The sequence below is a fragment of the Herpailurus yagouaroundi genome, unplaced genomic scaffold, assembly GCF_014898765.1.
Source record: "Herpailurus yagouaroundi ecotype Mexico unplaced genomic scaffold, PumYag 186, whole genome shotgun sequence".
Taxonomy (NCBI): Eukaryota; Metazoa; Chordata; class Mammalia; order Carnivora; family Felidae; genus Herpailurus; species Herpailurus yagouaroundi.
This window is the reverse complement of record NW_024412417.1, coordinates 34,319,772-34,326,980: the sequence shown is the minus strand read 5'-3', so window position 1 is coordinate 34,326,980 and position 7,209 is coordinate 34,319,772. Positions and strand designations below refer to the sequence as shown.

General features: G+C 43.6%; 1 long non-coding RNA gene across 1 annotated transcript; it reads right to left on the bottom strand.

The window, feature by feature from the left end:
- Nucleotides 1-950: 950 nt before the first annotated feature.
- LOC121043216 (uncharacterized) lies at nucleotides 951-6,729 on the bottom strand. The gene is made up of 2 exons (XR_005796734.1): nucleotides 6,409-6,729; nucleotides 951-1,416 (listed from the first exon to the last, which is right to left on the bottom strand). It is a non-coding gene; the product is annotated as an uncharacterized LOC121043216 (long non-coding RNA).
- Nucleotides 6,730-7,209: the final 480 nt, after the last annotated feature.

Genomic DNA, 7,209 nt, shown 5'->3' with positions numbered 1-7,209 from the left:
GGACAGATAATGGGAGAGACTGGAAAGTCCATGCACAGCCTTGACTCTACATAAAAGCACTACATATAATAAAAACGTCTCTCTCATCTGGTCAAGTATTCAATAAATGTGAGTGGACCATCTGACTAATGGATTGCAAGGGATCCATTTGTATTTTATACAAAAAAAGATTCAATTTTTTATAAACAGAAGTAAAAGAAAAAACATAAGGTGAATAGTTATTTAACGTTAAGATAGACAAGACATTTCTTTTGTTTAATGTTTATTTTTGAGAGAGAGACAGACAGAGCACGAGCAGGGGAAAGACAGAGAGAGAGAGAGAGAGGGAGACACAGAATCCGAAGCAGGCTCCAGGCTCTGAGATGTCAGCACAGAGCCCGACACGGGACTCGAACTCGTGAACCATGAGATCATGACCCCGTGAGATCATGACCTGAGCCAAAATTGGACGCTTAACCGACTGAGCCACCCAGGTGCCCCGACAAGCTATTTCTGAAAGTAACATTAATTCTATCCACCGTTCAGGGTCCAGTTCAAGTTCTTGAACCACGTTCCTGGGAAGTGGCAAGAAGAATGGAATAAATTTCTATCGCCCAACAAACAGAGTAAATTGCAGCTCTAGGGAGGCTGGCTTATGCCTGCAGATAAGCAAAAGGCCTGATTAAATAGGATTTTGTCAAAGGAGCTTAAGTTTCACTTCTAAGTCCATGCTTTCAAACAAGGATAAAGAGTGTTCCCAAAGAGATATGGATGCTGGAGAATCAAGTCCCAGCTCCAGTGTTTAGCTTCTGTCTAGAGAACACGGCCAGCCAGCGATGCACATGCATCTTTCTCTACTTGTGGTTACATCATTACATTTTAGTCCTTGTGCCTGGTTTATTTACCCCCTTGCAAACCACATGGGTTGGCTCACCTTACTGATGAAAACAAAATCAATTGCTACAGTGTCATTTTCGAAGAGAAAGGGGGATATATTATATACAAGACACCAAAATGATGCAATTTAGAACACGATACCTACAGCCACAGACAAGAACATCTTTTCTTCAATATGGCTACAAGTCTTCATCTGATGTTTTTTTCTTTAAATTCTCCATATAACTGTCCCTGCAGGCTTGGGGGGTGGGGGGAAAGATGCTCTGGTCTCGTCTCAAGCCAGCAACATGCACAACTGTATCTGTAGCTGTTCTCTTCCAAGAGTCCACGTATAACCCAACGGCAGTTCTGGGTGTGTTTGGAGATGCTCTTCCCAGTCCCTTGCTCCTCGTTCACTTCCAGTCTGGGCAGAGAAGTCCATTCTAGCCTATAACCTTGTTCAGAATCAGAACGGGGAGCCAGTCCCGTTACCGCTGGCATCCCAAGTGAGGAGGCAAGAACACAAGTGGAGGACCAGGGTTCCAGAAAGCAGATGAGGCTCTTTACAGAGAAAAAGAGAGCAGAGCGCAAGGAAGGTGAGTTACATTTTAAATAAGGAGACTGAGCATCAAATTAGACAGCACAGCCTATTGTACTTCAAAGAACAAAATACTTCCTAAACCTCTGCATATAGGGGCACCTCGGTGGCTCAGTCGGTTAAGCATCCAACTTTGGCTCAGGTCACGATCTCACAGTCTGTGAGTTCAAGCCCCTCATGAGGCTCTGTGCTGACAGCCTAGAGCCTGCTTTGGATTCTCTGTCTTCCTGTTTCTCTGCCCCACTCTTGCTTGCACTCTGCCTCTCTATCTCTCAAAAATGAACAAGCGTTAAAAAAAATAATAATAAATAAATAAACCTCTGCAGATAAACATGCAGCTTAAGTGTGGAAATTTTCTTAGGCTACAGTTAACTGGACATTGGACAAACTTTCCTTAACTATACCACACTCCTGGAAAAGATTTCTCAGTCCATTCCGGTCCTCGGTTTGTCCATATTACCTGCCCAATCATTTGTTTTTCATACAACTTCCTGTATTTTTTGCATTTCCAAAATCTTGACTTGTCACTTAATTTTGCATGTAACTGTACCTGGGCTTTCCATCTATGCTTGGAGTAACTTGAGGACGGGGAGTTTGCTTATTTTGTGTTCTCCAGAGTAGAAAGCATAATTCTTTTCCCCAAACTAGTGGTATTTGTGATTTTAAACTGTAACTGCTTAATGAATCCACACAAATGAGTGGAGGACAGAATAATATCTCATCTACCCAGAACTCACTGCTCCAGTAGTCTTATCTTTTTGAAGCATGTGAAAGAGTCATAAGAAAAAGAAAAGCTTTCAAACATCCAAAATGGGTGTTATTAAGTTCATTTGTACCATCCTAAATGAGCGTGAAATAACTAAAGGGAAAATCCTGAGATTGTTAAAGCTAGGAATTATTTTAACAATGTGACACAGGAATTAGAATAGGGTAAATAAGTTTTGACGCAGATATTTCTTCAGATGGCATGACATTGGAGTTTTTTTTTTTTCTTTTCATCAAAAGCCAACCAGCCTAAATCTCTCTCCTTGCTATACAGAGGAGACACTGTTCCTAGATGACAAGGAGTTTTAGCACCGCAATTTTGCCAAATGTACTCGGGATGAAAAAAAAAAACCCAACAAAACAAAACCCAAAACCTTATTTTTCATCATTTTCATGGATATGTGCAATAGGCAACAGGAACAAGAATGGCTAAAAGAAACGCAATAAATGATGATTCTGTTCATAATGGGTTACTACAGGGAATTACAGATAAAGCATTTAAATTCTCTGGAGCTAGACTTTATTTTTAACTTTGTTAATTTTTTTTTAACATTTATTTACTATCGAGAGACAGAGAGAGACAGAGCATGAGCATCAGAGGGGCAGAGGGAGAGGGAGACACAGAATCCGAAGGAGGCTCCGGGCTCTGAGCCGTCAGCCCAGAGCCCGACGAGGGGCTCGAACTCACAAACCGCGAGATCATGCCCTGAGCCAAAAAGTCAGACGTTTAACCATCTGAGCCACGCAGGCGCCCCTGGAGCTAGACTTTCAATCCAGGTACAAAGTAATGATTTTTATGAAACAGAATAATTTGGCAAATCTGGCATAGACAAGTATGAAACACAGAAGAGAATCAGCAAAACAGACAGAATCCGACATGAATCAGTATGAGCACCCAGGCCGGAGCATGAGAGCAGTGCGGCTTAACGTGTGACTAAAGGACTCGCCATCACCTGAGGCAGGGGACTGTGGTGTCAGCCAGTTATGTTATCACTGGATCAGGATTGTCTCTGTGCTGTGTGACCATAACACTGTGCTTAAGAGAACCACCACTGATCTTACGTATTAAAGTAGTCACTCTTGACTCGCTCTTTGTGTTACCTTTAAAAAGCATCAAGTTGGGGCGCCTGGGTGGCGCAGTCGGTTAAGCGTCCGACTTCAGCCAGGTCACGATCTCGCGGTCCGTGAGTTCGAGCCCCGCGTCGGGCTCTGGGCTGATGGCTCAGAGCCTGGAGCCTGTTTCCGGTTCTGTGTCTCCCTCTCTCTCTGCCCCTCGCCCGTTCATGCTCTGTCTCTCTCTGTCCCAAAAATAAAATAAACGTTGAAAAAAAAAATTTAAAAAAATAAAAAAAATTAAAAAAATAAAAAGCATCAAGTCAAAAGCACTGCTTAGGTATTGTTAGAAACCGGTTTTATGCAACAGTTACATTTAGTTACTCAAAGTTAGGTTCCATTTAGTTACTCAAAGTGACGGAAGCTTGGAGATCGAGAAGAAAACGACTCAATAATTTTTCTCTTTGAAGCTCATAAACAGAAATTGCTATTAGAAATAAAACAAAGATTAAGTTAAAACTGCTGATAAAAATAAGTACGTTGCTGGGGCGCCTGGGTGGCTCAGTCGGTTGGGCGTCCGACTTCGGCTCAGGTCACCATCTCGCGGTCCGTGAGTTCGAACCCCGTGTCGGGCTCTGGGCTGACAGCTCAGAGCCTGGAGCCTGTTTCGGATTCTGTGTCTCCCTCTCTCTCTGACCCTCCCCTGCTCATGCTCTGTCTCTCTCTGTCTCAAAAATAAATAAATGTTAAAAAAAAATTTTTAAAAATAAGTACATTGTGGGGGCGCCTGTGAGGCTCAGTCGGTTAAGCATCCGACTCTCGTCCTTGGCTCAGGTGATGATCTCACAGTTCATGAGATTGAGCCCTGTGTCGGGCTCTGCACTGACAGCGTGGAGCCTGCTTGGGATTCTCTCTCTCTCTCTCTCTCTCTCTCTCTCTCAAAATAAATTTTAAAAAATTAAAAATAATAAGTACATTGTGTTAAATTTTAAAAGCATGCATTTTAGAACTTAAATTTCCAAGACCACTTTCTTCTGTTTACTGTGAGTAACTTAGATAAGATTCAATTAAAAAGGAGTACTGTGGGTGTGGCCATGACAGAGTACGGGTTCTAGACCGCTCCCATCCCCACTACTGTAAACAACTATAAAAGTGGACAAAATAAGCGAAGCATTTCTGATGGAGAAATGGGAGAGGAAAGGGGTGATGTCAGCACACAGCTTCGTGCTAGCAAAAAACCAGACACATGTGGCAAGCTCAGTATTTTCTCAACTTTCTGCTTTGGGGACCTTCAAGGTTCCCATATGTCACCAGGAACAGAGCCCAAGGAGAGAACGGCACTCTTGCTAAGCTGATGAGGCAGCAATCAGAGTCAAGGACTTCTAGAGCCACTGGAATTTGCAGGACCGTGACCTAAAGAGAAGAGCACTGCGCAGACAGGAGGTTCCAGAATGCTGCGTGGGGAAACGGATTCCTGGCCAGGGCTGGATAGTACATATGTAGGGAGAGCTTCTTCTAGAGCAGAGAGGAAATACCGCAGTGCTTCTAGACTCTGCTTCTGAGTACAAAGGAAATAAATCAGCAATTCAATAAACTAAAACACAAAAGAAAAATATGCAAACATTTGGAAGTTGCACAACACCCTTCTCAACGCTACAGTCAAAAAAGAAGTCACAAAGGACATGGAACTATTTCAAGCAATCATAATGGAAAGGCACCATGTCAATAATTTTAGGAAGCATCGAAGGCTGTGCTAGAGGAAAACTTCCAACTCTGAATATTTATATGCAGACCAAGAAAAAAAAAGCTAAAAACGAGTGATTCATGTTTCCACTATAAAAGGATAGAGGAACAGCAAAATAAACCCAAAGCAAATAGAGGGAAGGAGTTAGTAAATATGAAATCTAAATCAATGAAATAGTAAACAAACATCACAGAGAGTAAGAAAGCTGAAAGGTGGATCTTTAGAAAGAGAACCAAAAATTGCCAGAGTGAATGTTACGTGCCACCCCAGATGCTCCATGTTAATTAAAAGAACGCGGTCCATTGCGCTCTGGCCCCTGAGTTCACCATTTTTGAGGTTTCCTAGATGGACCTGATGGACGGTGCAGCCATAAAACATCTAAAACTTCATCTAGTCCAGCAAGGTCTGAAATGCCAGAAGAGCTCAATAAATATTTATTGAATAGATGATTGAAGTGTTTCCTTTATCAGAGGAGGAGGCCGAGAGGCAGGAAGGGACTTGCCTATGGTCACCAAAGCCGTAAGTGGTAGAACCTGGGTTCAAGTCATATCTCTGGACTCTGGGGTTTGTCCTCCCCACAGACCACGTTTTCTGCCTTAGCCAGATCAGATTTTAGAGTTTCAACTCTCTAGAACTCTAGTGAACCTTAATAACTAGTTCTGTATAGAGGAAAATTTTAAAACCATTGTCATAATCAACCAGGCTCAGGCAATGGCCAGAATTTAGCAACTCTAGTCAGAAGGGAGGAAGAGGTAGGAAAGAAGTGATTAGAGGGGCTGGCATCTGAGGAGGCATAACATGATCTACCTCCTCCTAAACACATAAAACAATAGCAAACAGATACATAGCATGTACTTTAAGTCAGGTGCTTCCCTAAAAACTCCACAAAACTAATATGAAAGTACTCAGTCCTCACGACAACCCCACAACATAAGAACTATTATCATCCCCATTTTACAGGTGGCAAAACTGAGTCAAAGGCAGGTTAAGTAACTCACTTAAATTCATGGAGCTAATATGTGGTGGAGTCAGGCTTTAGACTCTATAAAAGGCAGCAGGCAGTCTGGTTCCAAAGTCTATGTCACCCACATTATACAAAGAATCGCTTTTACTATGGACCCTAGCTCCTAGTTAGATAGGCAGACCAGACCTCAAATTCTCCTCCAGAGGTTGAAACCCCATAAAATAATGACAGGTCCCCACTGATGTTGCAAGCCTTGCACACAGTTAAGTCGATGGCGAGTACCACGATACCCGTTCCTTCCTTCCCCCACTCATTCGTTATTAATCATGTGACACATTAAGAAACGTATAGATGTGAACTGAGTTAGTGTTCTGAAGGAATGGAAGACAGTGTTTTCAGAGCGAACCACAAATATTATTTCACACCTACCATACACTAGCTTCACAGATCGGAGACTGGCCGGGACTAGAGAATATTTACAGTAGTGGTCCGTGATTAGAAACGTCTGCGCCAGCCATGTTAGACTGCCCCTGCTCTTATGGGGCTTGCAGGATAGAAGGAAAGACAAATATCAGTAAGTTAATCCATTAGAGAATGTATAGCTGCAGAGTGAGTGAGGTGCTCTAAAGGAAAGGAAGACAGGGCTGTATTAGTGATTCACAAAGGACGCTGAGCTGGCCCCAGGGCAGCACAATAGCCAGCCTTGAGAAAAAGATGCCTGGCTGAGAGCTGAAGGATGAAAAGGTGACACAGATCCACAGGGAGAGAGTTCCAGGCAGGAGAAGCAGCACTTGAAAAGGCCAGAGGGAGCTGCTGGTGTGAAAGCCCAAGGGACCAGGGTCTGGGTGAGCCGAGGCTACCGCAGGAGGCAGAGACAGGCCAGGCGGCGTCTGAGAGCATCATGATCTTTGTGCAAAGGGCATTAACAAAGCAGTGGCAGAAACCAGGAGCACCCGATACAGCCGAAAAGAGACTACACAAATAATGACACTCAGATCTTTTGTCCTCTCCCTCCCAACCTCCAGCCTCACTTGAGTTCACGCCCGCCCGCAAAATTCAGCCAGCAGGGGTCCTCACCAAGCCACCAGATCACAGAACCTTGGTGTCAGCAGGGAGTTAGACAGCATCTATCTAGTCCCACCACCTGCTGGGTAAGCCCTATCTTGTCCCCTCTGAGGCCCAGGCGGTCTCTAATCTCCGCAAAACTAGCCATCTGAAACCAGCATAGGC